The sequence below is a fragment of the Parasteatoda tepidariorum genome, chromosome 8 (genome assembly GCF_982258835.1).
Source record: "Parasteatoda tepidariorum strain Cologne lab strain chromosome 8, Ptep-v5.0, whole genome shotgun sequence".
Lineage (NCBI taxonomy): Eukaryota > Metazoa > Arthropoda > Arachnida > Araneae > Theridiidae > Parasteatoda > Parasteatoda tepidariorum.
The window spans coordinates 26,803,493-26,815,032 of NC_141762.1; the positions used below are offsets into that span (position 1 = coordinate 26,803,493).

At 31.9% G+C, this 11,540-nt stretch overlaps 1 long non-coding RNA gene across 1 annotated transcript; it reads right to left on the reverse strand.

Annotated features, from left to right (window-relative positions):
• Positions 1-8,260: 8,260 nt before the first annotated feature.
• Positions 8,261-11,041, reverse strand: LOC147805954 (uncharacterized). The gene is made up of 2 exons (XR_015428684.1): positions 8,487-11,041; positions 8,261-8,447 (listed from the first exon to the last, which is right to left on the reverse strand). It is a non-coding gene; the product is annotated as an uncharacterized LOC147805954 (long non-coding RNA).
• Between the last annotated feature and the right edge of the window lie 499 nt (positions 11,042-11,540).

The window sequence follows — 11,540 nt, forward strand, 5'->3', positions numbered from 1 at the left end:
CCATTTTTCGGGTTGTTCAGCATTATATATCGAGAGATATTACACCACGAAAGATATTACACCATTTGATCAAATTTTATTCGGAGTGTTCTGTTTTTTTTAAAAAAAAAAAAATTATTTTACGTACTTTACAACATTTTAAAAGCAAACGTTAACTTATAGATATCAACAGGTTGACTTAAACATGCTACCTTTTACATTAAAAATCGCTAAAAGTTCCATTATGTGCATTTTTCCGAAAATAAGTTCTATTAAGTGTCTTATTTTCCATTACCTCTAAAGAGTAAAGAACATAACATAAATGCTTTTTTAAAACCTGGACGATCTGCAAGGTTAAAAGAAAAAGTGAGCTCTTGTTCCATCTTATTACGTTAATAATAAAAAAAAATCTTTTAGTATCATGATACTTTGGAAAAATTGAGTCGAATTTTATTATTTCTTTAGAACGATGTAAGAAAAGTATAGTATTTCAGAAAAAAAAAGGCTTTTTTCGATGAGAAAATTTCAGATTCTCGCCAATTGTGATTGCTTAGTTGCGTGACACAATTGATTTTTGCTGAATTTTGGCGGATAGTTGGCAATTCGAGTTAAAGATTTTCAAATTTTTCATTATTTTTTTTAAGTATCAAGTGAAATACATTTGCAAAACTCATATGCCCTTGCTCACCACTTAAAAACTGCGCCATATTTGAGTTCCTAATCAATATAAATATATTTCTAATGATGCCAATTTAAGGACGAAATCTATTGCTTTTTGAATAACGGAAAATGATACTAAAATTGTTAAAAGTGATTGTTAAAAGTTTATAATTGAATTAAAATAGTTCTATTGTATTGATCAACTATTGTACCATAGAATAATAAGTTCGGTTTTATAAATTCTACTGTATTGATTTAATGCATACAATCGAACAATAAGTACTATTGTAATTCTATAGCACGTAATGTAGTTTTAATGAGTATTTTATTTTAGTCTTTGCTTATTTCAATATAAAATATAGGGTGGCTCAAAATTATTGAACGCTTTTACAAGAAAAGAAATTGAAGTGCGTACTTGTCTATTGCTCTTTTCGTTTTGGCAGATTTACTTAACGAAAATTTAAACATTAAATAGTTTTTTCATGAGGAAATAAACATAAAATGAACTCAATAATTTTGAACCACCCTGCATTTAACCCTGTACTCTGTACCCTGTATTTAACCCTGTACTTGTACCCTGTATTAACTCTAGATTCATAAACATTCGTCTCACAGACAGCGCAAAATACATAAACACTTGGTAACTTAAAATTATAGATTAGAATGTGGAAAACAACTTTTTTGTTTAATTTACTATTACTTGATTAGATCTTGCCCTAATTCGGATGCCGGGATTTCAAATCTGGAATTAGTTTTGCTATTAAACCTACAGTTTTCTAAAATGTTTTTAGTCTATTTTTTATGGAAATGTACAATTTTGAAAAACATACACAACAGTGGGTCGTATAAATGCTGCGAAGAACTTTTAGTGGAGTTCGAGCACATCATTGGGATTAAATGTGGATAGGAACCCATGTCGTCATACATGGCTACGGGCGCTTCACTTTTATGAAAGTTTATAATATGGAAGCCCCCTAGTGGCGTATGACAACATTTCGGGGCATGGGTTAGTATGCAGTTTTAATCCTGATGATGAGCCCTAACTTTCACAAAGGTATGTTGAAACGTTTACGTGATCCCCTGTTATATATTACGTTTTTAAACTTGTACATTTCAACAAAAAAATAGACTAAAAAAATAATAATAATATGTAAAAATATAATAATATGTAAAATTACAGTAATATATAAAATTATAATAATATATAAAATTATAAAAAATATAATAATAACAATAATATATAAAAAAATAATAATAAATAAATAATAATAAATAAATAATAACAAAAAAATTGCAGCTTGAAAACAAAAACCGATTGCAGATTTGAAATCAGCAATATGTAAAAGTATCTAAGATCTGTTAAAAAAAGTCTCATGCAACAGAAACAATATTTTTTTCAGTGTTATTTATCACTATTTACACCTTATAAAGAAACAGCCATATGCTATTTTTGAAAAAAAATCTTAGTAGTCTTGGATTTACCAAGATTAAAAAATCTCATGCAACAGAAAAAAATATTGTTTTTCAATGTTATTTATTACTATTTACACTTTAAAAAGTAAGGAACAGCTACATTTTAGGACGATCAATTTACCCGTAAATGAATATAATAATGCATAAATTACAAATGTTTACTTATTTTCCGCTGTTTGTGAGGCGAATGTTTATGAAACTAGGGTTATAATGTCTTAACAATTTTTTTAATGTTAGTTGTCTTAAAGTAATATTTTCATCTTATGTTGAAGGCTAGGAAATAACATTTAACAAAAGTATTTTTTTTTTTTGGTAAATGTGTAGGATTTGATTAATTATTAATGTTATTATTATTCATTTATTTATTTTTTCTTGCAGTGGTTTATTCTTTTAAACATTAATAGTATATTCCAGAAATGCAATTTTTTTAATAAAAGCTAAAGACTGCCTAATGCAATAAAGAAAAGTTGCTATACAACATACAAGAAAAATAATTAAAAATTAAGCACACAGCGAAATCTCATTATGTTATTCCTCAAAACTTAACACATAGATGGAGGAAAATCTTGAGGAAGGAAACCACATCATTTGTGAACACCTAAACGGAGACCACCTACAGAATTCCCCTGACTTTTTGACATCTGATTAAAAGGGAAGTTTCCCCAGGGGGTTATCTAAGATGTCGATTCGATTTAGCTAATCTTACTCCCGACGATCAAGTTCTGAGTCAGACTAATCTTAAGCCCAGCAGGAAAGATTGATCTACAAGCCAGGTCTGTCTAATCTCTCTCTGACCTAGTTTAGGCGTTGAAAGTGTGCACCGAACTATATTCTAAAATATTCTATACACTTTGTTGAATTTGCACTGTCCTTTAAATCTATTCTATTCAGTTGCGAGTTAGGGGTGTGTAACAAACAACTAACACAGAGCAGTTTTTTATATAAATACAAAAAATAAAGTAAAATTAGAGTTTCGTGAACTTAGAAATAATTGTTTTTTCTGATTAACATTGTACATTTCCGCCTGCAAACATGGAAAAATGAGTATCATGATACGGTTTGACATTTGGGCTTTTATTACCAGATATTTCAAATATTCATAATTTTAAAACTTGTTTAACTTCTTAACAGAAAATATTTACGTTTGTAAAATTAGAACAAATGCATTTTTACTTTACTCGAGGAAAATATTTGAGAGTGGTAAAATTGCAGCAATAATTCTGATTAACATTGTAAACGTATTGTATTCGCACCATCCTTGCATGGCGGAGGGAGTAGGTCAACTTAAATAAATATACCAGTTAAAGTACTCATTAACCAATAGGTTATACTTGACTAATTGCTGATTAGGTCTCTTGATTTAAAATCACGTCATCACGTGACATTAATGATGTCTAGGAGTTGTGCATCGTGGTGTAGGTAGCTTGATTTTCATAAGTATACCAAGTCACTGAGAGCAGTGAATAGGTTATACAAGTTTTTGATCACGTCTCTTGATTTAAAATCACGTCATCACGTGATATTAATGATGTTTAGGACGTGTGCATGGTGTGATCGGTAGCTTTATAAGTATAACCAAGTCACTGGAAGCAGTGTATAGATATCAGTTGCTGATCACGTGTCTTGGTGGAAAATCACGTGTAATCCAAATTGAATGTTACTTTCATTTGCATAGAACATCATCTCTTTGGTTCCCTTACTTCCTAGACAAGCTGATGCGCATCGAACTGAAGCTAGATGGGCATCAAGCCACAACCGGGAATCGAACCTCATTGCTTCACAAAGACAGCTCTGTGCAGAGACCACTGAACAATCACGGTATTCCTAAGGACAGTGCTTGTTAAAATAGTTGCTTAATTGGCACTATAATTTTAGGCCCCGTAACTCCTAGAGGTAATTGGGTGATCCGTTCTCTCAAAAGAAAAGAAAAATCACAACATGAAAAGATAGCGAACACAGAATTGGAATCGAAAAGGAATAAAAAGTTACAACGGAATAAAATGCGTTTTTTCTTACAGCGAAAAAACTGGACCACCCATTTCTTTGGTCATTGCACAGAAAAAGGAACACATACGTTTAGAATGAAAGAAAATCTTCTGTGGATGATCCATGAGGCAGTTATCTTCGGAACTCTGGCAAATATTCCTGCTCTATATTTTAAATTTATGATTCTACAATGTTTTTACCACAACAGGGGAAGGAATAACCTCGAATACAGAAGAAAAAAAACAAAGAAGTGAAAAATGAGTTGGAGAATAAGATTTTTTGGGAAATTCAAACCTCAACGTTTTAAGAATAATTCTTTTCGCAATGTAGTTTATCGTAGACTTTTTCAGTAAATTGTGGCCAAAAGCTTTGTTCTTTATTTTACGGCAGTAACATTACAGCTTACATCGAAAAGTTTCTCTTAGTTAAATTGCATTCCAATCAAATCTTAAACAATGGTTACTTGTATTTGTCGATTTTTTTTTCTACCTTTGTTTTATAGAGTTTCTTAAACTTTGTATTGTTTAAGAATAAATCAGCAGCAATAGGTTTCATTTGGAACAAGGGTTCTAAAAATTTATATGTTTTACATTTGAAGTATAATTGTTATTTTATTTCTGATTTTTGGTATTAGTGTATAATTCAAATTGTCTTAATCTACGATTCATTAAAATTTTGGAGTTTTCAGAGGAAAAAAAATCAAATCATTAAAACCTTTTCTTTAATTCCAAACAATGTCACACTTATCGAATTATACATATAGTAATACAAAGAAATTTATTTTAAGTAATCAATCCTTTAATTAGTATTATTTCGTCAATCCTATTTTTAATATTCATCAGTTCATTAATCTTATTATTAAAATTAATTCGTTTATCAATTCAATTTTTAATATTGTTTACAGTTAATCAACAATATTTTATTAATGCTATTTTGTTTATCAATCTCATTATATTATTATTAAATTAACCCTAGAATGCTATTTATTTTTTGATTTCTACTACGATAGAGGCCTCCAACAATCATTCATGTGTTTTTCTCGATAACTAAAAGCAACGCAGGAGGTCATGGAGGTTAGAACAAAACAATTTCGTAATCAACGGCATAATTGTAGCAATGCGGTCAGAATTGCACACTGACCGTCTTCTATCCTAAATCAGCTGTTGCCCATCGATTTAAAGCTGCGTGAGCATCAAGCCGCTACTGGGGATCGAACCACAGTTCTTCATAGTGCCTTAAACATCGCGGCTTCCTTCTAGATCACTAAGCACATTAACACGGCTTTTTTTTTCCTTCCTGCAACTGAAAATTTGTTTTAAACTACGTGGTAGAACTTTATTTACATTGCGCTAGAGCTACACAATTGGCTATTAACGGTCTGGAAAACATACCTGAGGATGAGCCAAAAACATGGCATCATCACAATTTTGATCCCTGACGGAAGGGATGGCTCCCATGATTAAGTAGTTCGAACAGTTAGGTAGTAAAACAATTTAAAGAGGACACTCTCGGTCTCTTCATAGGCTAATCAAAGTGGTCACCCATCCGCTCACTGACAACAGTCAGTGATGCTGGACTTCAGTGATCACCTTCGGTCTTACGTATGATGGTCAAGGAGTTGAATCATTTCGTCACGAAATCACGTGATTTGTGGCAAAACGCGAACTCTCAAATACATGACGAAAATGTTTTACCAACTCGGAACCTCATCTCAGTGCATTGTGGGATATCGTAAACTAGAAGGACAAAACTAGAATGAAGACTGGGCAATCGAAAATAAATTAACGTAAGGAGCCGACCGGATGTGTGGTGGTCAAGGAGTAAACCTCATACCAGGAAGATCCCGGGATCGAATCCTGTTTCGGGTATGTGTGTTATTTATCTTTCTGCTCAGTCTTTCTTGTACTGTTAGGATCACATTGATCCACCTAGATGGTGCCCACTGAAAAGTGATATCAAGTAAAGTTAGAGATGTGTCTTTTTTTTCTTCTTTTTTTTAGGGGGGGGGGATATATAGTTATTTTGTCACTGACGAAATTTTTGCTGCTAGGAGCATATGCATGGAAACGGTTTCGTCAAAAAATTTTACGAATGTCGCAAAATTTCAGCATTCATTTTTTTTACAGTGTAATTCTAACACTTTTAACGCAGTTAAATTACTCATGACTAATATTTGCTTTTCGTCTTCTCATTTAACTTCGACATTTAAAAAATTTTTTGACACAAACAGGAGTAAAAACTAAATGTCAACAAGTTAAATCTATTGTTTATTGCATTTTAGAGATTTTTTGTTTATTTTTATATCTTACTATAAGTAACGCAGTGTACGCTATTAAATTATATATATATACGTATAGTTGTTGTGACTTTACGTCGCACTAGAGCTGCACAATGGGCTATTGGCGACGGTCTGGGAAACATCCCGGAGGATGATCCGAAGACATGCCATCACAATTTTGATCCTCTGCGGAAGGGATGGCACCCCCGCTTCGGTAGCCCGACGACCTGCGCGCGAAGTCGAGCACTTTACGGTAGCACAGTTTAACGAGGACCAATACCGCACACCCTCGGTCCCTACGCAGACTGATCCAAGTGGTCACCCACCCGCACACTGACCGTAGCCAGTGATGCTTGACTTCGGTGATCTGCTGGGAACCGTGTCTTAACGATCAGTCCACTGCGGGACATATATATATATATATATATATATATATATATATATATATATATATATATATATATATATATATATATATATATATATATATATATATATATATATATATATATATATATATATATATATATATATATATATATATATATATATCAAGTGTAAAATTCTTTGACTGTCCAGGCGTAAAAAAAAAAACGTAATAAAAAAGTTATTAGTTATTATTATTTTTTTTTTGTAATGATTTCTTTGCCTTAAATAAGGAGGGATAGAAGAAAAAAGGGAGAAACAGCCAAAATTTAATTTGAAAATTTATCTTACAATGAGTTTAAAGGGAATATATTTAGTAGAAAAGGGAAAAGTCCAATTACGGATTTCTCCGAGTTTTATAAGAACCCCTAAATAGGTACTTAATAGAGATTTTAGGAGTTCACGTGTAGATTTTAGCTTTATATATATATATTTTCACGACACAAGCGTACATTTTACGTGTCACAAACAAGGCAATACTAATAGGAGACTCAAATAAATAACGCAAGAATAAATTTTTCCTCATTTTAAATGATTTTCTTTCGTTTTTTATCGTTTAAAGGAAGAGATAAGTTAAAAATACTTCATAAATCGGAAAACAATAAAATAATTTTCAGAATGAAATCTCGAACCAAAGAATTTTCAAAAATTTCATCAAATTTAATCAGATAGCTTACATTTTTCTAAATTGTTTGTTGTTAAATGAAAATAGAATTCTATTTATAGCACATATAAATTTAACGATGAATTGAAATGACAGCTATATTGCTAATTTAGAGTACGATAAAATAAATAAACAAATTAAATTAAATTATAATCTTATATTAAAAAAATCTTGGATGAAATATTCAATTTATATCTGATAAATTTTACTGTGGGAAGTGAAATATAGTTTTCAATATACGAACCAACATAAATTTTAAAAATTCTTCACATTGAAATTTAATGGTTCTGCTTTTTTGTGATATTTTACAGATTCAGCTGCTTTTTTTCTGGTGCTTTTTTTCTTTATTCTCTTATTTATGCCTCACATAAAGTTCCTCTCTTTACATTTTTCTGTTTTTTACATCCTTTCATTAATTTCCTTTTACTACAAACAAATAAATGTACGTATTATGTTCCAATAAAAATAAATAAAAAAAGAAAAAAAAACAATTAGATACCTCGAAACAGTTTTTTCTTTGTCTCCGTCTTATGAGAATGATTATTGCTTAAGAAGATACAGTGGTCAAAGAGATATCTGTGTTGAGGAGGTGGATCTGTAAGCAATAAATAACAATTTCTTCCGACATTAATCTGCGGTGGCGTGTCAGGGGGAGGATCTAATGTAGCCATAGAAATAAGTTTTCTGCTACAAAAGAAAGTTTTCACCCTTTTTTTTTTGCCCTACAAGAAGCTGAAACGAAATTTATGTTTCTTCGGTATGGACCATTAAGTTAATACATTGTTGGTTTATAGTTTTTGCGTTTAAAGAACGAATTGCGATAATAAGCAACCATTGAGCCTATTGCGCTAGCATAACAATGAGGCGATCCAAGTTCAAATCTCGGCAATGGCTGGTGGATGTAGACGACGTGTACTACTACAAAAGTTGCACCGACTACAGTGCTGACGAAAAATATTTCCTGCATTTAATGGGTTAAACCTTGGCCAAAGAATACCTTTTGTTCGCCATGGGTTAAACCATGGTTAGACTATCCGGGTACCCATTTGGGGGTTCCGTTCTTCACGTGATGTGGTTAGTCTCTTTCGAAATTTGTCGATTAAGGTAAACCTTAACACCTTAATCGACATTCACGAGCTTTGTTTTCTGGGTTAGGTTCAAAATTAATTAAGCAGGTGGGCATTGCTATAGTCACGAATTTAAAATGAATTATATATTCAACACTGCACTGTGGGCCAGAAGACCATGATCTTTGGCCTAAAGTCAAAAATTCAATTTTCAACTAAAATATGTGTAGGCAGTTTTAATATAGCCCAAATTAAGTATTCATAATCATTCCAAACATTATTATTTACTTTTTGGACCGACGAGAGTACAATGCAATGAAAAATATGTTAAAATTTTTTTCTTAAATGCAACTTTTAAATTTTTATTGCAGAAATATTTATAGGAATTTCACCTTACTGTTACATTTTTATCAGAGGAATTAGTCTGAAATTATTGTACAATTTTTCAATTTGTTGGATTAGTTAATACTTTTGACAAACTTATAGTTTATATCTTATCATTCGACATTTTACAATGTTTGAATGACTTTCGAAACTTAGTTCCAAAAAGTTCCACTAAGCAATTAGTTAAACTTTTTTTTTGCTATCTTCTTTGATATTTCTTCTTTCAGAAAAACCTGCCCCATTTTGCCCGTATTGCAAAGGTGAACTAAATATACCGAAAAACAAAAATCATGCTTTTTTTTCATGTTTTCGCGTTATTGTTTTCAATTTTAATACAAAATGACGAAAATTATTATATTTTCATTGCTATATTTAATTATTTAAACGTACTACATTATTTTTTTTATTTTTGCTCGCCATATTTCAGTCGCCATTTTGTTTTTTTGGGTATTTTAAACGTATTTCAAAATTTCAACTATGAATTCTATTTACCTGCACATAAAAACCACTAAATAAAAAACCCCAAATTTTGAAACAAATTTTATCGAAATACTAATTTCGGCCACGAAACCTTGGATGCAGGCCCACTGTGCACTGGTAAAAAAAAAATAAAGAAAGGAACAATTAAGAGGACATCATAACGCGGGAGAAACTTCTCATCGCAAATTCTCTTTCACCACCATAAGTAATTTAAAATTTAAATTATAGAAAAAGTGAGTTCAGGCAAACCTAGAGAAAGCCAACTGCTGAAAAAAGAAAATATCAAAATGAAAACAAATTATTCTAAGAGAATTTCCCCAGTGCTTAATCCTAAGTTATCTTCTCATAATTTATTTTTATTTTGATATTAGGAAAAATGTATTTTAGTATTTCAAACTTTATGGCTTGCTCTAAATTCACTTTTTCCATGTTATAAATCTTAAATTACTTATAAAGGGGAAAGAGAATTCACGATGAAAAGTTTCTCTTCTGGTATAGCGTGCTCTTAACGCAGAAAAGGCTCAGGAGAAGAAAGGCTCGCTTAAAAACGGCTATGGTTCGAATCCTGACCATGGCTGATCGATTTGCAAACTCCTCCCGAATTTACATCGACCACAGAGTTGATGTAAAATATCCAGTGGTGGACTAACCATTGGGCACATCGTCTTACCATCAAGCTAACCATGAGAGGTTTTTGTGTGTTTTCATCTTTTGTGGTTTCGTAATCAACAGCCTGATAGTTTCATTCTCCCTTAAGTCTTACATTAAAGCAAGTTTGTACTAGTGCTTGATCCTGGAATGCGAATTTTTTTTTTCCATTTATAATTGTTCGAAATCCATTAATCCTTTAAGAACGCAAATTATGATGATACGAATTAGAAAACGCGCAGTCAGAGCCGCGACACCTCTGGAAATATAGCGCTCGCCTCCTAATGAGGTGAACCAGGCTCGAGTCCCTGTGCTGGCTGATTGATACGAATTTCGTTCGATACGCTGTTGTAGTTCATTTAAGTCGCAATAGTGCTGCACAATGGGCTATTGGCGGTGGTCTGGGAAACATCCCTAAGAATGATCCGAAGACATGCCATCACAATTTTGATTCTCTGCAGAGGGAATGGCACCCCCGCTTCGGTAGCCCGACGACCTGTACGCGAAGTCGAGCACTTTACAGTAGAACAGTTTAACGAGGACCAATACCGCACACCTTCGGTCCCTACGCAGACTGATCCAAGTGGTCACCCACCAGCACACTGGCCGCAGCCAGTGATGTTTGACTTCGGTGATCTGCTGAGAACCGTGTCTTAACGATCAGTCCACTGCGGGACTCTCAGTGGTAGATGGATAATGAATTAAAATTCCCTTGTGTCGGGCTAATTGTACGAGGTTTCCGAGGTAATATTCTTCATGTAACGCAAATGTGGGTTAGTTCCATCTGAAAGTCCTCCTCGAGGACTAGTTTACCCCAAGAGCAATTGGCTTCAAAATTAAAATGCTACGGAGTTAATGAGCATTAATAGTCTTAAACTCAAAATAGTTTCAGAATAGGCTGTTCAACAGCGGTTTCAAAATAAAGTATTCTTTATCTATCTTTGAAACGAACTTAGCAGGTTAGTAGAAGGGAAAAATAAAAGAAAACTTACTATAAACAATAATTTTCGGAATAAACTCTGATATAGCAGTACTAAATTATTAATACATGACTTAAAACATTAATGCATTACTTTTTTTTCAAATTCCTCGTTTAGAATAAAAGAATGGTTTCAAGAAAATGTTGAAATTGAATGTTCTATTTTGTAAATGATTACTAGAGATTTGACAAAAATTATCCGTCGACTGTAATAATTATGGTTATATACTTGTAAAACTATGTAAAATTTATAGAAACCTCCGTGAATTGTAACAAATAATCTATTACATTAATGTTAAATTCATTTATTTATTTATTCTTGTGACTTAAATAAGTATGGAGAATTTATTAATAAAAATTCAATTAAAAATGGCTGAAGATATTAAATGACATTGAGATTATTGTTTAAAAAAAAAACTAAAATTAAAAAGTCACAAAATCGTTTGAGAAATTATACGAACTCAAAATGTTTTTGCATTAATTGAAATATTTTTAATTTCTTTTATTTTTAGTTTG